The sequence below is a fragment of the Corapipo altera genome, unplaced genomic scaffold (genome assembly GCF_003945725.1).
Source record: "Corapipo altera isolate COAL_440 unplaced genomic scaffold, ASM394572v1 64, whole genome shotgun sequence".
Taxonomy (NCBI): Eukaryota; Metazoa; Chordata; class Aves; order Passeriformes; family Pipridae; genus Corapipo; species Corapipo altera.
In genome coordinates, this window is record NW_020884893.1 from 1,616,040 (window position 1) to 1,639,936 (window position 23,897).

The 23,897-nt window shown below is 46.2% G+C and overlaps 1 long non-coding RNA gene across 1 annotated transcript in view; it reads right to left on the reverse strand.

Annotated features, from left to right (window-relative positions):
- LOC113948630 overlaps nt 1-23,897 on the reverse strand; it is a 100,629-nt gene that overhangs the window by 26,558 nt on the left and 50,174 nt on the right. Inside the window, exons 2-3 of the long non-coding RNA XR_003528195.1 lie at nt 7,764-7,846; nt 7,159-7,262 (exon numbers count right to left, since the gene is read on the reverse strand). This is a non-coding gene — a long non-coding RNA (uncharacterized LOC113948630). The remainder of the gene's footprint in view (nt 1-7,158; nt 7,263-7,763; nt 7,847-23,897) is intronic.

Genomic DNA, 23,897 nt, shown 5'->3' on the forward strand with positions numbered 1-23,897 from the left:
GAGAAGGAACAGACAGGGCAGGGAGCACATTCCTCCAAAGGTGCCTTTGCAGTGCAGGAGCCAACCCTACTGTCCCAAGGCACCCAGCCAAGTCCTGCATGAGCACCACCTCCACCAAGTGGCACTGCTAAGGGAGGCTGTCACAGCACCTGCCAGTGAACAGTGGCAAAGATTTTTCCCAGAGCTGACAGGTTCATTTTACAGCCCCACTAGTGGCACAAGAGCCTCTGTTGTTCTCCCGTGGATGGTTTGCCTGTAACAGAAGCCCTGGGATAAGGAAGACCTCTCAGGTCGTTGAGTCCTACCATCTTCTATTGCAGAAAAACACATTATATAAACCCTTTAATAAATGTTATCAATCCTGTCTGTAAAAACTCGTTAGGTTAATGTGGTGCTATTTTTATTTAAGCTCAGAGAACTTGTGTTCAATGGCAATTAACACAGTTTAAACATGAAATGACTCTAAAATGATAGAAGCCAGAGCTTGGTGTCAAGTGAAACCCACAGCCCCAAAGCTCATCTCCCAGAGCTAGGCTGACTTTTTGGTCCTTCAATTACATTCCCAACTTTTCCCAACAGCAACAGCAATTCCACACTCTCAGGGGATTCAGATTTGCTCCTGAGTGAGAGATTTGACTTCCACATCTCAGATCGTTCTTCACAGACTCCCCTAAACCCTACAAAACTCAGATGGGAGGCATTCCCACCACATCCCCACACCAGAAATCAAGATGAAACAATGTTGTCCCCACCAGGGTCAAGCACTGAGGCCTTTGACTCAGTGCAACATGTACCAAGAGAAAAAGAGTTAAAAATTAGCTATAAGCTTCCTCTTCTAAAAGATTTATGCAACTAAGTTAAATTTAAGCAATAAAGCACCCTTTATGGCAAGGTGCTTTTAGGGGCTGGTTAAGTTCTTGCACACAGTATGGGAATTTCACCTCTTATCTAAACACTATAAAAGGAATCATCCAGGTGGAGATGAGTTAGGAGCCTCAACAAAGAACTCTGAATGAAGAAAATGGTGATTTTTTTTTTCCTTCCTGTGAGGACTTTATTTCATAAACTGATGTGTATGATTAGTCAAACTGAAACCAGAGAATTCAGACTATCGTGGTTTCCAGCAGCAGAAAACAAAACATAGAATAGTTTGGGCTGTAAGGGACCTTTTAAAGCCCCTCTAGTCCAACCCCCTGGTTGCAATGAGTAGGGACATCTTCAATTGGGTCTGCTTGTTCAGAGCCCCGTCCTAAAAAGCAGAAGACACCACCAGTCACCTCTCTGAACACTTGATAGGAAACAAGCAGAACTAGCATTTACCTGAACTTTTACAACTTGTTTTCAATAATAATTTCTATTTACATCACCACGGACTTCTTGTAATACTGTTTCCATATTCTATTAGCCTCCCTAAAAACCCTCCTGCTCAGCAGCCTGGCAATTGTCACACAATCAGGAAAACAAAAGGCCACAGTTTAAGTAAAGTTGGTGCCAAGTCCTCATTAGTCAGGTGTTGGCAGGACTTTATTAATGGCAGTAATTAGTAGGAAAAAAAGTTCAGTGGTGGCAGTGGAAAATTTCACCACTTAAATATTCATTGTTATCGACTCCTCCAGCTCCACGGTGCCAGTTATCTTATGAGCTCCCTTTGGGCCAACCTCAGGTCAGCTCTGTGAGCACTGGTGAAGGTGAAAGGCTGGAAATGTTAAATTTCTTTCAGAAGTCAGCAGAGTTCTGTGCTGAGAAAAATGACCACCCCTCAAATTCCCTGAGCATGCCCTCTAGTTATCCCGGGCATCAGGGTGATCTGAGCATGGCCAACGTGTGTTGCTCTTTACCTTGGCCTTTTAATTCACAAACAACAGGGCAGCAGGGAGGAAGACCAAGAGAAAAATAAAGCACTGGTTACAAAAGCAATGCCTAAATATACAAAGAGGACAGGCCCATAAAGTGCTCTGCAACAGTCTAATTAATTAAGATCATCAGAGAAACCTGGAAAGTTTTGTAGCAAAGCGAGTGGGAAAATTAAAAAATCCAGGGCAAAACTCTCAGTAAGTTCTGTCTCCATTTGTGCCTACAAATGGAAAAACACCCCTTCAGCTTTGAGGCAGAGCAGCCTGAAGGCTTAAACTTGCTGAAGCCCAGTGGAAGTAGAGGCACAAACCCTGGTGAATCAAGAACCCCTGAGCTGTGCTCCCGTGGAACTCACTTTTACCTTGGCCCAGCTGCAGGAGATGAAGGCAGCTCAGAGGCACTGTGGTTTGGTGAAATCATTTGGTTTTCAGTTGGACTGTTGTGCAACGGGAGCCATTCTACCTGAAATCCTTTGCAGTCAGCATCTCAGCTGGCCCATACTCTGATAGATGTCACACACATTAAACCCCCAACCTCCAACACAGTCAATATATAGGCACTCCAGGCATGTGCATTGAAAGTGAAATATCTGCTCTTATTCCTCCTACCTTGGGCTTCTCCTTTTTGGCTTCTGCTCTGAAGCACATTCTCACTCAAAAACACACAACCTACACAAGTAAGGCCAACGAAAAAGCCCCTCAGTTACAGCACAATGGTATTTATCTTCTCTGGGTTTTTCTTAAAAAAAGCCAAACCAACCAACCAACCAACCAAAAAACCAACAGCTTCCAAATGTTTCAGCTGACACTAATTCTTCTATCAGCATGAAATCAGATGGATCCATGTCAAATTCTGTCAGCTGGAGGACCTTGGAGTTAAATTCTACTGTCCCAAAGCATTTCTTGAGATAAGATCTGTGACTTTCAATAGCCAGGTGGGACCTGTGTGGTCTTTATTTTTCTCCTACCTGAGAACCTGGGGTAGTGCTTTGCTGTGTCCTAGTGGTGCTGTATATCACAACACAATAGCTGTTAAGTGCTGGAAGAGCTTTAGGCTGGAGGGGGAAAGCATAAACCTACAGAGTGTTTTATTGCTTAAAGTAAATGGTAGTCTTAGTGCAGCCCTTGTTAAGAGAGGCTGAGCAGATCTGACCTTTCTACGCTCCTGTAACTTTTACTAAGAACACTATCCCAAAGCCAGGCAGCAGGGAAGTAAAGCAAGGTGATGGATATACTGCTGCAGCAAAGAGTGGTCAGCTCAAGAAAGATGGCACTGATTAGAAAAGGCCAGTCTAGGGCTGTTTATAAATAGCTGCAGAAATGCAGCTCTTACAGAAGGTGTTGCTGTTCAAAAAAAAAGAAAAGAAAAGCCTTCATAAAAAACAAGAAGGCATTGGGTGAGATCATTCCATTCCCAGAGTTGACATATTTCCACAAATTTAGCTGATTCTCCGCTTTACCTTTTAAAAGTGTCCATATGTGTAAAAGGATTTAAGACAGAGCAACTCCATTTCCCAGCCCATCAGATGTCCTGCAATACCTCTTTATTTGTTGTTCTGTTTGGAACAGATTTTCACCTCCGTGGTGCATAATCTGTTCTCATTTGTACCTCTGCTAAACGTGGTCTGCAGGAATATTTTGGCTTTTTGCTTGAAGGTTGGTTTAAATGAAATGTAAGAATGGGAGAGGTTGGAAATCCACATGGTTCTAGCAAATGAAAAAAAAGAGCTTTCCCACTGTCACCTGGGCTGGAAAAGCTCTGCTCCCTGCCTGGCATTAGGCATGCAGAGCACTGCCAGCCAGCAAAGCTCCCGAGACACCATCTGTGCACATAATAAAGAGCAGTGGGACTTTTGTAACATAAATGATTGAATTTGCTTTCTCCTTCCCTTGCAGTGGGAGTATGCCAGCTATTAAGTGCCATAAGAACTTGCCAGACTACCTTTGAATATAAAATTTATCTTCTCTGATTCATGCCCTCTCCCACCTCTGCAACTAAAGCTGGTGCTGCTGCAGGAAATGTTGTTATTTTGCCTGGGCAAGAGCAAGTTTACCTGCCTGTCACATCCACCTAAACCAGGAATGTAGTTGTGAACCACAGAAAGCCTGAACTGCTTTTGGGTCTTGCCTCATTCTTCCTTGACAATTGGACAAACTTAAAGTGACCACTGAGTCTCAAATCTCTCAGAACCCTTTTAAACTTCAGTAGCAAATCCGAGAAGGCTGATGGGCAGCACCATTGGTCTTTGTCATGTTATGAGCTCCTGACCTTTGGTTTACTCCAGCACTTGTCTGTCACTTCTCAAATAGGAGGGGAACTCCAGATTTCCAATATTTGCCTGTATTTTTCTTCTGTAAGTAAATAAACTGTATTTGTCAGCCACATGGATCACCATCAGGACCAGAAGCATTGTCCAGTAAGTGACCCTTAGCAGACCTGGTTTGGATTATAATGACAAATTTTCTGCAAGGTCAGAATTTTATATCTGGAGTGCCTACATCAGGCTAAAAGGGTTTGAAGTAGCCCAAATGAGCTGGGTGTTTCAGAAAACAACAGAAAACAAACAAAATCATTCCTATGGCAAAAAGAAAACCAAACCAGCCAGCGACGTTTTTCCTGGGAGTGTAAGAGCATCTCATCTTCCAGGTGAGGATATGAAATGCTAACAGGGAGCTTTTAAACATGGCCCTGCAATTAAAGATGGTCATAACAGGTATGTGCACAAGGTAAAAGTACAAACCAGTTTAATTCTGGCCTCTTCCTAACTCTGTTATGCTCAACTTTTTGCTCTCTTACTCCCCCGACTGTGTTGTTCTTCTGGTTATACAAACAAAACACAACCCAATTACACCCAGGCAAGTCTTTCAAATTTTATGGGGCTGTGGGATGTATGTAGTGGGAAAACTCAGCCTGTACAAATTGAGCAACAAATAGAGGCAGTGGGAGGAGCAGCAGCAGTTGCAGGGCAGAGGCAGCCCTTGGCAGGGCCACACGTGGGAGCTCTGAGGGCTCACCAAGCCCAGGGCTGCAGCCTCAGCAGCCATGGGGTGTAAGAAGGAAATAATGTGCTGAGAACACAAGATACTGAATATTGAATATAGAATCATGGAATTGTTTAGGTTGGAAAAGACCTTTAAGATCATCCAGTTGTTAGAAATATAAAGACCTTGAAGATCATCCAGTCGTTAGATATAGAAAAAAATAAAGGACAGGAACATGTCCCAGACCCTCTGAGTGGACAAGCCATTTGAATTGTGTTTAAGCAGGTCCATGGGAATGGGAATGGAGGTTTTCAACAAGCTGGAGCATCACCTTTCCAGCAGCAATGCACATGGCATCCACACTCCTCCCCCTCCAGGCCAGCATTAGCTCCCAGGACAAAGACAGGCTGACAGAAACGTGTCAGTGGAGGCAATAACCACGAGGAGAAGTACAAGCATGTCATCAAAGGAGCTTTGGGAGGACAGCCTGCTCTCCCAGATGCAACTTTAAATCCAATATGTTAATAACCAATGTGCAAACTTGCTATGAATGAGCAAACCCTGCACCAAGAGAAGCTTCTTCCCATCCTACTGTCCCTGAGGCTGGAGCAGGAGACGTGAGGACTCTTGGCCAGCTGGGACCTGTCACTGGCTGCCTGTGTGGCCCCAGCAGCATGGCACAGATGTGCTGGGGTGCCCCAGGCTCCAGGCCTTGGCATGAGAGTTGAGAGAGCAGCACTGATGTGGCCAGAGGCTGTAGAGCAACAGCTGGTGCTGTCCCTGGTTTGTGATAAATGGCCTGAATTGTGAGCTCCTTTCTGTCTTTGGGAGAGGAAGGTAATGGGAAGCAAAGGCAGAAAGAGAAGGAAAATCAACCCAAAGTTTTGGTGGTCCTTGAACTTCTAAGTGGTTTGCTCTAAGGACCCCTTGGGACACTTCAGGCTGACACTGCAGTGAAGGACAGGACAACTGGCCTATCCTCCCAAAGTCTAATGTTTTTCTTTATCATAGATCCATACAGCTGGAAATTTCCAGCCTGATCATTGAGCTGGAGACCATCCTCCAGGTGTACCAGGAAAGCACCACCAAGGTACCCATGGCTACATGCAAAAATTAGGGATAGAAAACTGCAGTGTCAGCCTGCTCTGAAGTGCTGACAAGACCTTCAGCTCACAGGAGGAGCAAAGCCATAAGAGGACAGAGAGGACAAGGTGTCCTTGGAATCCGCCCAGTTCTGTATGACCTGGGTCCTGATGTGAGAGATTCCCTCAGGGAGCAAAATGAGGGACACAGGAGATCAAAGCTTCATCTTGCTCTCTAATCAAGCCCTGCCTAAGTAAATGCTGCTCTTGTTTCAAAGATTCTCTGTCCAGCCAAGAACCAAGAAATGTCTTTTCTGTGCTTGTCCCAAAAACGGTTGCACCATGGCCATAACTGATATACACACTTCAAGCAGTCTATTTGCAGGACCACGGGAAAATATTCCCTTTTTCTTCCTGCTAGTGGACCACCAGTTCTTCTCTTCCCTCTCCCACAGCAAATCCCTGTGCTTGGTAAATCCAGCTCTGCACAAGACCCAGTAGGCAGGCCTGATTATGCTGTAAATTAAGGTTTATATCCACAGTGAAAGATTTCTAAAATGCAAACAAAAAAGGCTACTTCAGCTCCTGTTAAGCCTCTGGCCCTGTTAAGCCTCAATGAAGAGCATTAGCACTCCTGTACACACTGGGAAATGCACTTTCCTTGCAGGGTCTCTGCTTGTGACCCTTCTCCCCTTCTCCTGCCCATTGCCAGTCCTGACTGACATTTTTTGTGCTTACTTCATTACTGCATCCCCAGAGAATGAGGGAGGGGTGAGAGGAAAGGAAGAATGAGAAAAGGGAAAAAATAATTACAGTGGGATTTCATTGACAAGCAGAAAAAAAAGGAAGTGTCCCTCTGGGGTTTGATCAATAATGCAGCACTTATCTTGATCTTCTTAATAAACCACAAGCAGCTCAGATATATTTCTATCTGTGAATCGATGCTTTGCAATGTTTCTATCACAATACAGCCAGTACATGCAACCACACAAAACTAAAATGAAATGGGCTGGTTTATTGACTGCCCAAACAAGAAGCCTTGTCGTTTGCATAGATTATCAGCAGAGAAGTGCTGCCTGCTTTGCTTCTGTTTAATTACTTTTGCTTTGTTTCAGCCTTTCTGTCCCCCACTGGGGCCACGTGCATTACTAGGCAACCCCCTATATCATAGCAAAGATTAAATCCTCCCAGTTTAACCCCAAAGTCATTTGCTAAACCTGCAACCACAACTGCTTCCTTACCTGTGGAAGCACTTCAGGGCACTGCTTTTATTTCTCTCCAGTCAGAGGTGTGGGAGGCGTTGCTGCATTTCACAGGAGGCAGAACTGGCCTGGAGCTCCTTGCCCTGGAAAAAGTTTAATTACACAGCTAATTATGTGGCTGAGTTCACCTCCTTTCACCTCCCTTTTTGTTCCCACCTCGGAGCCTGCCCGTGAAGTTCACCCTCCCTGACCCATCACAGTGCAGGTTACGAGCACCCCGCCAGGCAGCTCTAATTGCTGGGCGGGGGTCAGGCTGCAGAGCCCTTCCAGGCTGACCCAGAGAGCAGCCCTGGGAAGCTGGTGCTGACCCTCCCAACAGCTGACCCGTGAATAAAATGCTCAAAGGCGTTTTGTGTTCAGGTATTTCCAGCTCTCTGATGTGCCCCGTGGATCACAGCGTGCCTGGAGCAATGGCACGGATGCAGAAGGCAGCCTTTGGAGGAGCTGGCCTCGGAGAAAGGCTCCCCAGACCTGTCTGCTGCACCTCTTGGTTAACCATGCAGAGATAAGGACCCCCACCCTACACACAGTGCCAGGTTACTCTCAGACATCACCCATGGCTAACCAAGGAGTGCTTTGATCACCTTGGGTTGAATTTCAGTGTCTTTTCGTCTGCTCTTTCAATTTTCACTAGCACCTCGAGCCTTCTGTGGAGGAAATTTTCCTTCTGCAAAGGAAATTTAAGAATAAACCCAGAAAATCCTTCAAGATTTGACCAATGAGGAAATCACTAATTTTCAGATTTTGTGACTGTCTGCTGAAAGCAACGAACACAGAAGGAGCAAGGAAACATCTCATTGTCTGTCAGTGCAGATACTGGGCATGATGATGTTTCCTGTGGGTCTGGTGGATCCATGCTGCAGCCTGCATTGATCAAATGAAGGTCCTAAAGTAATTCCCCACCTTCCTTAGGCATTTACCATAGATATTACTAAGGTTTGAGAAGACAGCCCATGAATGTATGTAGATGAGCCCCCCTTCCCACTGAGACGGCATAAAGTCCTTCAAGAAAAAATGTAATTAAGTTAGACTTGTGAATGATAATGAGTTTCTATTACACCCCGCTGAGAGTAGCAGCAACATCTGAAAATTCTTTTTCGCTGCCTACAACCAAGCCACAGCTCTTTTATTAGAAACAGGGGTGGAGCTGATAGCCTGGACTGTTGCAGCTCCAAACTTCCTTTAAGACCGAACCCCTGTCAAAGATGATGCTGTGGATTAAAGCTCTGGATCTGCACGTGTTTAGAAGAGGCAACAAACCTCTTTCCCAATTCAAGCCACTCCTGATTTCCTCAAGCTCTGTCATAACCTCCCCTCCACCTTTTCTTTTCCAGGTTGGACTCCTTGGCTTCTTTGCTGTTTGTCCCTGGGGAAAAGCTGCTCCTGGCTCTTGCCCAGCCTTGCAGGACATCCTGCAGCAGGGAGCCAGGTGATGGTTTGCTCAGTGCTGTAACAAGATCTTCTGGTTTGTTCTCTGTTTATCCCTTGGTAATTCCTCACACAGGATTCACCTGTTTGATTCACCAAACTTACACTTCCACACGGACTCTCTGCCATAAGTCCAACATTCCTCAGGTGACTAATGAGGTTAAGGACCATCAGAGTGTATATACACATATATATGTATGTAGATTTATATGTATGTGTACACATACAGGTAACACTGTGGTTTCTCTCCCCTTCCCCCATGTGCATAACTTATATTCAACTCCATCACATCTCATCAGGTGCTGTTTCACCTCTCACATTTATGAGGTCTTTACACTCAGTCTTTGTTCACTTTGGGAATTGTTTTTGGTTTTTTTCTTAAGAATGAAAAGGAGAAAACACGAACAATTGGTTGGTCCCTGCAATGCAGGAGAGGGGAGGGTTTTTTTCTACATAGAAATAACAGTTTTATCTTGGACCCCAAAGACACCAGGATGAAAACCACTTGTGAATTTTATCCAAGAGAGTTCATTGCCTTAATCCTGGATAATCCATATCTAATCCTTTTCATAATCTTACTCATCTACTTGCCTCAATAGTTTTCCACAGCAGGGAGTTTTCATTTCATAAAAGGAATATTTTCCTCTTCCTGTTTTGCAATGAGTTTTACTCTCATAGAGGTTTCCCTTCCGCAATGGTTCTTCATCCAAACCAAAAATATATTTTCTCTTTTTGATGCCATGCCTTGTAAATGACCGAAGAGTTGTTTTGTTTCCCAACAGGACCTGCAATCCAGGTGGTTTATAGCTGCTACCAGATATATTTTGGACCCAGGAACAGTCACAGACCCCTGAAACCCACGAGTGTCAAACACATACTGAGCAGAGTAGATATATATTCATTATTGAACAGAATATATTTTATCAGAAGACAAGCAGTCCTCAGTAGCCTATAATGATGCTAAACCAGTATATTTCAGGGCTGGTCATGTTGTGGAGAGACAAGAAATCCTGTCTTCTAAATGGGGCCATATGGGACAACAACCTGTTCCAGCTGCCTTTTCCAAGATCTGGTACAAAAGCATCCTGAAGACTTTCTATGACACTCAGATTTATACTTGGTCTCTGCCAGGCAATCTGGACTGCCTGGCCAGCCTGTCAGGGAGCCCTTCTGCCAGTCAGGACCTTCATCAGTGGGGGATGCTGCAGTCTGGGAGACTGCAGGAGGTGCGGGCAGGAGGCAGGAAAGGGCAGAGCTCTACCCTCCTGCTCAGTGCTGCGTGGGCCAGGGGCAGAAAGCAGAGAGAAATCACATATATTGGGACCTGAGAGGTTTAGTTTTCAGGTCACAGCACTCACCGGTGTAGCAGACATGTTGATTTCTGGCTGGAGAATCTGCTGGAATTATCTCCATCGTGCGTAAGGAAACAAGACAGATGTGCGTTTTCCTTTTGGTGTGTGTGTGAATGATTAAAAAAAGGCTACACAGAAAATGTAGCTGCTACATATCATTGCTTTCTCATCCTGACAGAAACAAATCAGCCAGCCTTCAAACTTTTGTTAACCACTCAGTGTGAAGGGGACACAGCATCTCCTTGTGAAGTAAATAACGTGACTGTGGTTCAAGGCAAGTATAACACACACAACACAAACCACAGCATTGAACCAAATAATCTTTTAGTGATCAGAGATCTGGAACCAAATCCACACTCTACAAATAACATGACAAAAATGAACTGTAACCCCTGTGCCAAGACAGATAATAACTAAGAGAAATAGGCAAATCTGTCACCAGGGTGCAGGTGGTGCAGTTTGTGATTTTGGGGTTTGCTCAGGAAACCTACAAATTTTAACCCTTGGTAATCACTGGAGAAATCCTACCTTTCATTAAGCTGGAGCATCCTCACTTGAAATTCAAACCTTTGTGCTCAGCTACCCAGCTCCTCACTGCATTATGAATTTCAGACATTGCCCCCTAACCCTGCCTGCAATTTCCAAACCACAGGCCAATTACAGGCAGCTAATGAACGTGGTTGGCACCACACTGCACAGTGATCATGGCTTGTGCTAATGAAGAATCTGCTCCTCACAGTGGCTACTGGGGAGCAAGATGATGAGCCCCCCCTTCTCACCCATCATCAATAGCATCTCTGAAAATCCCTGAACTTTTTTTCAAGTTGCTGGTAACACAAGCAGTTTTCTAGCAGTGCTAGATCTTAAACACAAGCAGATCACTTCCAGCTGCTCCTTATCTGATTTCTGTTGTCATCTGACACTGTTCATTTACGGTATATCAATCTAACTTGGGAATATTTGGAATATTAATTAGGCGACGGCCTCAGCTCATTACCACGGATGCACTGAGCAGGATGCACGGCTGTTTACAGCTATCCAAACTGCTGTGCAGAACAGATAATTAACTGTTCCTCCCTTAGGGAATGCCTGGGCAGAACTACTCAAACCAACTTTAACTGAGCCAGTTTGGGTGCTGTTCTGGTTCTGTGCTTCAGCCACCACAGTGAGCTTTGGGGAGACATCACATCTGGCAGGATTTGTACAGCCCCACTGAGCTGTGCTGGAATGACCAGGCTGAACCACACTGCAGTTTCCCTTGGGTTTATTCATAAAGTCACAGGATCACTTAGGTTGGAAAAGCCCTGTAATATCACCAGGTCCAACCATTAACCCAGTTAAACCATGTCCCCAAGTGTCACATCCACATATTCTTTTGAACACTTCCAGGGAGGGTGAATCCACCACTTCCCTGGGCAGCCTGTTCCAGTGCCTGACCACCCGTTCAGTGAGGAAATTTTCCCTAATATCTAGGCTAATTTGAGTCCATCTGAACCTGCCCGTGCTCAGGACCCACACAGTAAGATCAGAGGTGCTGGTAATGTCCCCTCTAATGTGCTACGAGGCTGAGGAGCATCTCCTGCCTGCCCTGCCCCACTGACGGGGTGCAGGAGGGTGCCAGGTCAGGGTGGGCTGCTCTGGTGGGTTCTTGCCCAGATTTCCAGTGGGTTTTCCAGACAATGCTGAGTTGCTCTGTGACGAGCAGTGCACTTTAATACTGCTCCCCCACCCAGCCTGCAGTCCCTGATAGGGGCCTGCCCTTTCTTTTGTCTCACTCCTGAATGACAAGGCTGGATCATAGAAAATGTAGGAGAAGAAAAGCACAGTGGGCTGTTCTCTACCTAAAAAATGTGGGGCAGTAAGAGCTGGTCCTTTCTGGGAGCACTCAAACACATGACAGCACTTTACCCCAACCCCACTTCTTGCTGGGGTGGGGGCAATTACCAATAGCCACAGGCTATTAGCGATGATAACTGATAATTATCAATATTATCACCTAAATGAGAAAAGAGGGGCTTGGCTTCTGCAAAGTACAGCTCTGCACCCTCCTGTCTGCCTGTAGCCATACCTCAAAAGGGCTTTCCTTGATTTTGCTTTTTGGGGAGGGGTATCATATTTAGGGGGGAGAAGATGAGCCAGAAGGACCAGACCCACTCTGCTGCATCACAGCTCTGCAGCTGTGCTCAAATGCACCGCCAAGTGTGGTGAGATGCAGGATTCAGCCCCTCCTGCATCTTCCCTGATGAGGCAGAATTGAGGAGCCAGTCAATGAATGCACACAAAATTGAACACACATGCACTAAAGCTGTCATTTAAATGCCTGGAAAATAGCCTAATTTCTGTGTACTCTGGCTGCCTATTACTGAGATGCTAAAGGAAGATGGGCCAATGACTGACAAAGTGAGACATTAACTCCATCAAGCAGATGGAGAATGGCATAATTATGAAAATAATAACAATGATTGGCCAAGATGTGACCAAAAAACAATGTTATAGGAATTATTTATGTTCAGGGTTGTTGGAGCTTAATTTATTCTAGTGTTTGAACAGCAAGAAGAAACACAGAAATCACGGCTCCTGAAATGCTCATAATAGGTGGTATAGCCCAGAAGAACTGCTCCCAGCTACAGGGGTTTAATTACATCTCCTGATGAATGAAATTAACCTTTCTTTGGGGCTGATGTGCACATGTCACCCACCAGCATTTCTCACAAGGCTCATGCCTGCTGCCACCACAGTTAATGCCTTAAATGAGTTCACTGCGGTCTGGAGTGAGCCCAGCTCAGAGACACAGGGGTGTCAGATCACAGGAATTAAGCTGTACCCACAGGACCAGCTCTGGAGCAATTAAAGCCCCTCATCAACAAACAATTTGCAGGGAGATGGGGAAAGACCAATAAAGGAGTTGGTTTTGAATAAGAAGAAAACACATGCTGCAATTCTGTTCATGCTTCCATGTTTCAAGAGGGGCAAACCTGGCCACATATCCGTGGTGGCTGGCCAGGAAAACCTGTGACCTTTCTAAATAAAACACTCTCACCCAGGAAATTGAAATATGGCTGGGAAGATTGTTGTGCTGCCAAGAACACTTACATTTTCCATACTTAACCCTAAATCTTTTCACCTCTCTGAAGTTTTACATCAATTCTCCTGCCAGTTTTGCTGTTTGTCAAAGCCAGTTGGCCCCAGCTCACCCATCACACTCCTGGGGGCTGCAGGAGCACCTGGGCTGGTGGGATCAGCTCTAGATGTGCAGACCTGCCCTCTCCCCTCCTCCTGCTGGGCTTCCTCCTCACTAATTGCTGTGCTCTCCTCCCCCTTGCCTGGATGAAGGATTTTTTGGGATTTAATCACACTTTTTTATCCACAGGACCCCTGCCTCTTTTGCAGCTCAAGACAGACACTGCTTGGGGAACAAGAGAGTTATTCAGAGCTTTAATTCATCCTCATTCTATAGGGAACCTCTACCTTATTTACTGCACCCCTCCAGCCCTCATGCTTGATTATTCCTCGTCTTTCCAGGGGCGTTCATCATTCTGCCTCACAGATGCTAATCAGTCTCTCTCTGCAGAAAATTGCTCTTGCCCTTGCTGCATGTGGAGAAGTCAGGGCAGAGGGACACCTGTGATGCCCAGAGGCGACCAACTGCAGAGCTGGAAATCAAGTCCACGAGGATGGTCCCCACCTCCCTGGCTGTGCCCCACCACTGGCAGCCTCATTTCCCAGAGGGATGAGCATCACTTTGGGTACCAGATACCCCCTCAGCATGTGAGAGGGGCCCACAGCTCCACCAGAGATGGACCCAGCACCACTTGCCCTGTTTTTGTTTGCTCTGTCTCCCTTTTGATTGTGTCTCCCAATTGCTCATAAAGCAATTCCTTCACTTCTCAGTCTTGATTCCTTCCATGGCACCACCCTGTTCTTACTCTGGGCAGTGTCATGGGAAGGAAGAGCACAGAGTCAGTGACTACAGATAATGGACTACAAGCTAAAATGGAGCATTTCTGCATTTCCTGAGTTTGCCTCCTCCCAGCCTCAGCTGCCTCCACTCCTCAGCCAAGACAAGCTTCATTTCCACCAAGGACCCAAAGTCCTATACTAAAAAGGAACAGGAAATTTGAAAGATGGAGTCATCCACATGCTCTTCAGCAACCCCACATCCTCCTGCTCACAGCACCTCTCAAATAATTGCCCCCAGCCCTATCTTGAACCCCAGACAATGAGCCCTGCCCTCTCCCCCTGCCTCCAGCTCAGACCTCACCCAGCCACGGGAGAGAGGGGATGTGTTCCTCCAAGGCTGGCTGAATGCAGATACCAAAGGACCTCTGAAATTCAACATTTCATGTCTTTCTGATGTAAAAGCCTCAAAATTCAGCTGCAGCTGCAAAACTTTCTGAAGCCAAGCACGAGCTGCTGGGGCCAGAGAAGCAGCACCCCTGCTCAGCAGTGTGTGGCTCACAGAGCCACAGCCTGTGGAAGGGGGAGAAAGGCAGAAAAAGTTAAAAGAAAAGTTATATAAACTGCTCTAAAATGTTCTTTTATAAGCCTCTCAATTATACACAGACACCAGCCTTGGTAAACTACCTGGAGTCTTGCTGCAGAAGAGACCTGCAGCACCTGACAGGAGACCTGGCTTAGCCTGAACAGAACTGAGCAGTGCCCACAGGATTTGTGCTCTAATTTAAGTCACACACAGCCACTTAAAGCAGAATTGTGAGTTTTGTTGAACTCCAGATTCTGCCACCTGAATGCTTTTGAGTCAGTGCCAACAGAGGTGAGAAAGTCCAATGAAGTTCCCCCTACAGTGCCTGAAAAATCCACAGAGCCTCTGCTACTCCTGTCACTGCTCTGTGAACAAGGAGAGAGCTGCAGCCACCCCTGGCTGTCCGACTGCTGCCTCCCAGGAGCACGGAATTCACTCAGCCCAGGACCAAAGAGGAAAGGTTCGTTTTTGACTAAATTTTTCCTCGGTTAGGTTGTTGTGTTTTGCTCCATTTTATTTAAGGCAGGAAAAAAAATATTAATTACATGCTGCCAAGATCTTCAGAGAAAAATTCAATATTATCTTTTACCACAAAGAAGAAGTGGATTAAGGCTCCATTCCAAATCCAGCACAGTCATGACTTTGACGTGCCGAGGAAAATAATAACTTTCAGCACATACTAATTGTCTTGTTAACATGGATTATGCAGCCAGCCAAATAAATGTCATTCACACTTTCATGAGGAAGAACATGAATCTAAAAATCAGAAATGCATAATATCTTTTAATCTCTTCTTTTCTTCCCATTCTGCATTCATAGCCTAAATATATTTACATTTATAATCCATGCAAACAAAGCAAGACTCTGCTGGAGACTTTTGAAACCTCCCAGGGGTGCCAAGCTCAAGGTGATCAGATTTTTAAAAAACTAGCTTGGTTCCCATGTAGCCTTAAAACCAGTTTATGCTTTCTTGGCACTGCAAAGTGGTTTTGAAATGAGGATAATTTACACCCAATTTAATTTACGCTGAGTCCCCTTCACATGCCAGCACAGCACCAACACCCTCTGGGCTGGCCTGGACTCAGTGTGCTGAATGCTCATTTCATTCCTCTGAGGGGAGGGATGAGTCCAAAAACGAGGAGCAAAGCCTGGGGTGGTTTCTCTAGGGGAGGTGACTGCCTGACTCCTCCAGGCCGGCACCTCCCTCGGCTTAACCCACCTCCCTCTCAGCAATGCAATGGTGAATTTTCTCTCTCAAAGCCCTCGTGGTACCTCCACATTCACCTCGTGCCAGGAGTGGGTGATGTCACTATCAGAGCACAACAGTAGCCAGATCCTCCTGAAAGGCAAACCAACTATTTAGTCGAAGGAAGAAATGGCCAAACAAGGAGATTCAGACTAACACAGAACACAGATAAACTTCACTCATTAACTTTGCCTCTGCATTTATTAAATTTCAGCATTCAGCTCTCCCACACAGATCAGCCCTGGAGCAGCAGCCCCCACTGATGGGGGCCCACAGAGCAGCCTGGTGTCCCACCTCCCTGACACAAACTGCATTTCTCAACAGAAACTGCTCTTTGGGCTTTCTTTTATTTTACAGCAGCCTGGCAAACAGCACAGCTCTGGCACAGCACTGGGCTAAAGCCTGTGGTGATGAGCCCTGGCTCCCTCCCACCAGCCTGTTCCTGTGCAGGATTATCCCTTCCCCAGCTCCAGCACTGCTGCAGCTGCCCCCAGGTTTGCCACACACTAATCCAGCTTCTGGCTTGGGTTTCTCTTCTAACACTGCTCCTTATCACACCAGTCTGCTGGGATCACTTTAATCACTACTATCCCATCTTTCCCTGTCTCTTCTGCTCCAGTGTCAGCACTGACAGTGCTTCCAGCACTTGGTGGGAGTACTGGAGCTGCCACCACTGCCCTTCTCCATCGTGGCAGTTCTACCCCTTCACACACACCCCCCATTGCCATGAACCAAGTCCAAACCTGCCACACAAGACACCCCATGCCCGACCCTCCATCTGGCTCTGAGCTGGTGCATCTCGGTGCTGCAGAGATGAACGGCCTCAGCTGGGCCCCAGGTCTGGATTACTGAGCACCAAACCCATGCCAAGGTGCTGTTCTCCTCCAGGGCAACAAAAAAGCTGGCTCAGAGGGTATGTGCTCTGCAGGCTGGAGACAAAGCTCCAGGCCAGAAGTGCCAGACATGGAATCACAGAATGGTTTGGGCTGGAAGGGACCTTAAAGATCACCATGTTCCACACCCCTGCCATGGGCAGGGGCAACTTCCATTAGACCAGGATTCTCAAAATCTGATCCAACCCGGCCTTGAACGCTTCCAGGGATAGATCCCTGTCTCTCTGCAGCAAAGAGGCGGAGGGGTTATTTTTTGTGCAGCTCTGAAGTCCTGCTGCACTGCACAAAAATAAATCCACACCTGTTGAAATAAGCCCTGACACTGTGGCATCACCCAGCTGAGGAGCAGAGCTGGCAGAGGGGGAAGCAGCCCTGACAGAGCAATTCCAGCAAAAACTTATGGACAGACACAATTAAAACAAGCACTGTAGTTTCAATTAACTGTTCTTCCCAGCAGCACAGGCTTGGAAGGGACTCTTAATAGATCTCTTCCACGGCAGCGCACAAACTCTATTGCCACTGCTTCACCAATTATTGAAAGTCAGCAGAGTGCAGCAGCTCCCTCACACCACCTTCAGTAGCGATTCGAGGATCTGTCTGTTATTAGCCAGCCGCTCCGTGGATGGAGAGGCTAAGCAGGGTATGGACTGTAACCATTTTTCAGACAGTTTATCTACCCAGGCCCCGCGTTGCTGCCTTCGGGGATGCGCTGGCCCTGCTCCCGCTGCCGTACCCGGCACAGGGAGCAGCATCCCGGCCCCCGAGGAGCGGCAGGACCACGCTGAGCCCGCCTTGATTAAATCACAGGAGCGCACGATTCCCCCGTCGCCTCGGGCTGATTGGGAACAAGGCTCAGCATAATCTCTGATAGATTTTCTTCCTCAGACAGAGAGATATCCTGATGGTTTTAAACTTTCTTTTTTAGCTTGCAAAACACTCCCCCGGGAGGGCAGGCTCCTGCCAGCCCCACCGTGTGGCTTCTGATGGAGCAGGGAGTGCAGAGCAGATTAATTTAGCCAGGTGTGAAGGTCAGCACCTGCCTGTCTGGACGTTTGGGAGCAATATTAAATATAGCAGCCACACTGTCAGTATGCAGAGGCTCTGGAAGAAATTTTGGCTTTAGCAGTCAGCAAAGAAAAGAGAACCAAGGAAAGCAGAGCTGTGGCTCCGTTCCCCACCCCAAAACACTCTGTAAGAAGCAAAGGGTTGTTTTTAATAGAAATTATTAACCTTTGGAACACCTGACCTAGAGATGGCAGGGATTCCTTGATTCTACAGTTTGGAAATCGATCCTGGCAGACTTTCTAAAACACCTATTATAAAAATAGACAATACCACTCGTTTTTCACGAGAAACGACACCTACCAACATCTTTCTCATTTGCTTTTCCCCTGGCTTCTCCTTGACCATGAGAAAATGAAATGTGCCATGAGAGGCTCAGAAATGTGAATCAGAAGAATCAGAGATCATGTCTGGTCCCGGCACAGACTTCCCCTGCCCTTGTAAAAGAAGGTGATGGAGGTATCCACCAACTTTCTATGAAGGTATCACTGTGCCCTTGGACAGAAAGTTTTATAGAACTGTGGATTATTAATTTTCTTCTAGAACTGGATACTCCCATTATTTCCTTCAAGTCCTAATGAACATGGTCTTGTTCCTTCTTGATTCTTCTTCCTATAAATGTCCACCTTATTTTAGGTTACCTCCAATTGTCCCCTAGGCCCTCAGGCATGGGACACCATGAACATCCAAACCCCCAGCTCCCCCCCTTCTTTGAGCTGAAAAACAGTCTCACACACTTCAGTTCCCTTCTAACCAGGAGAATTACCAGGTCCTACTTTCCTATGGAAAGCACCCAAGCAGATATTTTTACAACCCCCAAGATGCAAATTCATGCTGTAAGTTTTCCCTCAGCCTCCTTCACCTGCCCAGCTATTTTTGCAGAGCTTTTCAGAAATCTATTACCTTTTGAAGCTCTTTTGAAGTCTGTCAAATTACATTGAAATTGGCCAATTCTTCAAACTTTAACAAGACTAGTCTGACAGGAGGGCTCACAGGCATTTGGTATTCCCACAGCCCTTGTTCTCCCCTGTAAAGAAGCATAAAAAAACCCAACAAACATAACTTCTTCCTCCCACCCAGCCTGATGAGGATGGTGCCTCTGGGATTATTAGCCCCCAAGCCAGGGTGGGATGCCCTGGGCCATGGGGAAAGGTCCAGGTGGAGGCTGAGATTGAAAATCAGCCCCCATGGGGCTATACCCCAAATTGGAGGGAGGCACAGGAGGAAGACAGGGCTTTGAGATGGCAGCAGTGCTAAACCAGAGAAGCAGCTTTCCAGTTTGGATACTGATCTGACTTTATTTTCAGATAGTTGGTGGTCTCCTGCTGCCCCTGTTCTGCAGGAGGACTCCAAGATTTAAACCAGACACAAGCTTTGGTCTGTGTGTAGCAGAGGACAGCAGAGATTGAGCACCCCACTGATTTGGGGTAGTTACCCCCAAAACAGTGCCTAGGGCAGGAACAGATTTCTGAGCAATATGTAGCCATGGCTGGATAATTCCTACAAACACCTGATATTGATTCCAGGTATCCAGGGGAGGAAAAGAGCAGTGCAAATAAGCATGAATGTGTAGGGAGAGAGAAAAGTTTTTCTTTGGATAAAGGAAGGTGACACTAAGGACAGTCAAAGGCAGTTACATCACACCTGCCCTCTCCTAAAATATCCCAATGCAGATTCACCAACTCGATGAGATATTTTTGATGAACTTTGGTTTCTTTCCTCTGAAATCTCCACTGTGGTCAGGGAAATTCCTACACAAATCCCACTTTGCACTGTATAATTCAAGGTTTCCTGACATAAACCCATTCTGAACATGGTCAACACGCCCTGGGCTGCCTACACCCCTCAGTTCCCCACCAACACCTTGCTTCCCTTGCTTCTCTCTTATCTTAAAAATGATAATGAATTTTCTTGCCCTCATGGTCTGGATCTATCTCTCATTTTTCTCCAAGGGTTTTCAGATATTGGATAACACAAGACAAAAATTCTGTCTTCTTTTTTTTTATCCTAGCTTGAAAGAAATAATTTCACCTCGATGGCTGCAGTGAACAAGCTGCAATAACAACAAGCTTTTCCAGAAGGGTAAATTAGTGGTGGTACCAACTGGGAGCGATGCTGGTTTATAACATCAGCTGTAATCTCTCAGCAACAGGGGGAAAAATGCTTTCAGAAAAATGCTGTTTGTCATAGGCCACTATGGTGGTGCATCCAATTACACCAGTTTCATTTCAGATCCAGGGGACACAGCTCAGAGGAGAAACCAACAACAATAAACGTGTGTGGGAACTGGAGTTTGTGTGTGCCCTATTCCATAGGACAGGACACAAAGTCTGCCCTATTTTCCTCAGCTCCTTTTGGGCCCCTCAAGAAATCTCAAAGCTTTTAAAAGCCCAAGGAGGTGCACACAAAGCAGGAGGGTTGAAGGGAGGGAGAAACATCATTCATTCAGAAAACTGAGTCAGCACGTCAAATCCTGTCTGGAGCCAAAGGAAATCTGACCTAAAGACTCTAAGTGTGTTCTGAATCCTACTGGGCCACTGGTCTTTGAAATCTTTATTTTTTGCCTATGTTAAACTCAGCAAGGGTCCATCTGGCAAGGAGCTGATGCAGCACAGAGGCTGGGGATGCACTGGGCACCCTCAGGAGACCAACCAACTCCATTATGAACTCCCTCATCAATTATTCCTCCTCTTCCTACTCCATTGCTCTCCCATCTGCCAATATTATCTATTATCTTTTCTAACTGTCATTCTCATTGATTTTTCCAGACTTCTCTCCCTGTTCCAGCCTTGCTGTCAGCACGTAGGAATTGGGTTTGTCAGGGCAAGTTTCCCTGACCACAGAGCTGTTGGTCACAGTGAGTGACCAATTCCTGGGGCACAGGGACTTGCTGTGCACACAGGTGACATCACCCTGGTCGTGTCATCATGGAAGGAACTATGGGGAGGCTCTTCCAGCCCACCTGCCCCTAGTGCCCTGTGCTTAAATGCCTTGTAGAGCTCCTGGGGAGCCCGAGATGGAGATTTTAATGTCGAAACCACTCTTGCTTTAGGAAGCCCTTGGTGCTGTAGGTACATAATGGAGCAATTTGTGGGGAAATGGTTGCATAATATTAATTTCTTTCTTTTCTGCCAATTACTGGGATACACTTGCAAAAAACCTTTTTTCAAATATTCAGCCAGCTTTACAGGTGACTGAAAATATACACCAGCTACATCATTTGCAATACTTTCCTGTCAGTCATCTACTAATGTATTCAGAGATGAATTCTCTTTTTCCTAGGCCAGCTTTAAGTCAGATTTAGTGACTGAAAACAACATTAGCCTTATTGACTTCTTTTATCAGAATCTCTTTTGTTGGTGGGAAGAGACACACCAGACTTTCATGAATAGTGAGACTGATCATAATTTAAAAATCCCAATAATGGAGAGTAGGGCAGTGCAGGGGCAGAGGCAGCAATTCCCGTGGCCAGATGGGGGAGCAGTAAGGTCCAAGCCCTTTCCCCTTGCAGCTGAATTTCAATCTGGATTTGAACTTCACTGCTGATAGACAGAATTCTGATTCTGATAACAATTCTCCTTCTCTCCCACCACCCCCTCCAAGTACCCAGTTGTGCCTTCAGACCACAATGCAAACCCCTGTTCAAATCCTTTCCTTGGCTGTTGCACACCAAGTTCCTGATTGTGAATTTGCAGGGCTTTCCCTGAATTTAAAGTCATAACTCTATCTAAAAAATGCTTACAAACCCCAGCAGCTTGCACTCCCAGACTGTCACCGGCACCACTGACTGACTGACCCCATCCCAGGGGGTGCAGGCACTCAGCAAACACGTGCAGGGCTGAGATGAGAGCTCAGGTCTCCTCGTTCATGACCACCAGCCCATGCTCTGGCTATTTTTTATGTTTGTCCTATTTTTCTCCTTGATAAGCAAGACTATCTGGCTCTGCCCTCAGAGGGTAATACCTGCCTGCCCAGCAGCCAAAGCTGAGGTTCTGCTCGATAAGTCACAGTCACATCACATTTATCTGCCTTCAGCATGTTGATTTTTGTGTTTCCCATGCACTGTGCCCTTCCTGGGCAATGCAGATGCAAATCAACACACACAGAGCTCTAGAGAAGAGAAGCAAATTTGCATTTGGTTCCTAACCAGCAGCATTTTCATTAAATTTCCTACCTCCTTATTGTAATCATCCTCTACACCATTTCAATCACATCCATCAATCTGCCCAGCCCAAAGCACAACAATGGGAATACTCTCATGTGCTCCTAAACATGGTCTGTAATTGCAAATTGCAGCAGGCATCAGTTATCTGACTCATGATCACTCGTTTGATAACCTCCTCATCCAGAGATGACTTTCTGTATGAATTTATCTCTGGGAGAAGCTCTCCTGTGGCAGGTAAAGCTCGCACATAAATTCTCACACAAAGGTAAACTGTAAAAGGAGGCAATTCTCCACTTAAATATGGGGAACTGGCAAGAGGAGAAACTCTGCTTCCAACTACACCTCTGATTCCCAGAGCACACCTGGCCTGGCACTACCTCGTCACTCCTGAAGCACAAACCTTTCAATAGAACCACATTTTGCCAGGCAACTTGGTAGATCCACATCCCTGCAAAAACCAAGGCCAAGGTCATTTTTATCCCAGCCCTCTCCAGATGCCAGCTAGGGGTTAAGAAAACTTCTGCTTTGTCTCCTCCAAGATCCTGCAGTGCCTTAGATCTTCTGGTCTGACCTAAACAGGAGCTTACAGCCCGTGCTGGCAGGGCTGTGCTCTTTCCAAGGAGGTACTTGGTGCTCTCAATGTTCAAGGCAGTGAAGACAAACTATCAGTATTGTTCAGATGAGTCAAACCAGAGGTCTCATCTGGGATGGTTCCCTGGGAGACACAGGGGATGCAGAGGGTCTGATTCATATCAAAATCTCAACTTCATGGAAATCACTGACATGGAGCAGATCTGGCTCTGCAGTAGCACAGCAACCTGCTGTTAGCAACCAGGCTTTATGCTGCACACAAGTAATGAGAAAACTGGGAATAGCTTGGAAGAAAAGAGATTATTAGATAATAAATTATCAATGCACCAAAAACTGCTCTGTACATATTTTTCCCCCCTCTTACAGCTTCCCTAATGTCCTGGGAAAGTGACAATTACACAATTTAGAGAGGTTAAGTTTATTAAAATCCTTTTTTTATTGCTCTGCTTTTAATATATGGTCGAGATAAAGTATCTGATTAGAGGAAGGTCACAAAATAAAGCATTTAATGCTCATGGAAAAAGCAATTCTTCCTCCCCTGTGCATGCAGCAGCAGCAGAGGGGCAGGGGGTCCTGGACCAGCAGGGCTGCTCCACAGACCAAGTGAGAAAGCATTGCCCTGCTCTTCCATGTTGGATTTCTCCATGAAAAAGCAGGGGCCTACTCTTCCATATTGGCTTTACCTGTTACAGCCCATGCCAATGCCTTTGGGAATTATTTGCCCAGCGAAGTTCATTTATTTTTCTCCATTTCAAACATTTGGGACACTGCAAGTCATTATTCAACAGCTGTTGTGGTTTAACCCCAGCCCCAGCTCAGCCCCAGCAGCAGCTCACTTGCTGCTCTGCCAGTGGGATGGGGAGAGAACTGGGAGGGTAAAAGGGGAAAAGCTGAGATAAAGACAGTTTAATAGGGAAAGCAAAAGCTGTGCACAAGAGCAAAGAAGAACAAGGAGTTCATTCTCCACTTCCCGTGGGCAGGTGGGTGTTCAGCCATCCCCAGGACTGCAGGGTCCCATCACGTGTCACAGTGACTTGGGAAGAAAAACACCATCACTCCAAATGTTCCCCCTTTCCCTCTTCTTCTTCCCCAGCTCTATAAACTGAGCCTGATGTCATATTATCTGGGATATCCCTTGGGCCAGCTGGGGTCAGATATGCCAGCAGAGTCCCTGCTCTAATTCCCTGTGCACCCCCAGCCTCCTCAGTGGTGGCTTGGGGTGAGAAGCAGAAAAGGCCTTGGTTTTGTATGAACTCTGCTCAACATTAGCTAAAAAATCCCTGTATTATCAACATTGTTTCCAGCACAAACCCAAAACATGGCCCATACCAGCTACTGTGAAGAAAATTAACTTTACCCCAGCCAAACCCAGCACAACAGAGTATCACCCTTCCACAGGGGCTCCTGAGAGGCAGGGAAAAGTCCAGCTTGTAAATCCTGGCAGGAGCAGGTCAGGTCACACCGTGGGGCCTTTTTTCTCCACCAGGATAAAACCCAA